We start from the raw sequence: 396 nt of genomic DNA on the forward strand, positions 1-396 counted from the left end.
CCATTTCTATTTTCACCCAAACCTTAACAGAGCGCCACTGTAACAGGAAATGTTATAATACGAAAACGTCTCTCGCCGTGACGTTGACCGGCGCGGGGAGAGGAAAAGGTTGCTCTATTACGGTTCATTTTTTCCTGCTTCTGCCGTTACTTAACGTGAGCAGGTGAGTTTTTGGGGGTTTTTCGTTCGTTTTTTTCAGTTTCTTTGGGATTTCTTTGTTTATATTATATTAACGTGATTATGCAGTAACCAGAGAATGTTTTGCTTTTAAAATCAATTCCGAAATTCCGTTTTTTTTGTATTCCTCTACGATATTTCATTCCTGTCTGGCAGTTAATAAACATCTCATATTGTTTTTATCTTTTACTGTTACTTTTACTTGTACAAAACACACTG

General features: G+C 36.9%; 1 protein-coding gene across 1 annotated transcript in view; it reads left to right on the plus strand.

The window, feature by feature from the left end:
• Window positions 1-396, plus strand: part of LOC119587444 (protein O-linked-mannose beta-1,2-N-acetylglucosaminyltransferase 1-like) — a 4,309-nt gene that overhangs the window by 962 nt on the left and 2,951 nt on the right. The window lies entirely within an intron of this gene.

The sequence above is a fragment of the Penaeus monodon genome, chromosome 22 (genome assembly GCF_015228065.2).
Source record: "Penaeus monodon isolate SGIC_2016 chromosome 22, NSTDA_Pmon_1, whole genome shotgun sequence".
Classification (NCBI taxonomy): Eukaryota; Metazoa; Arthropoda; class Malacostraca; order Decapoda; family Penaeidae; genus Penaeus; species Penaeus monodon.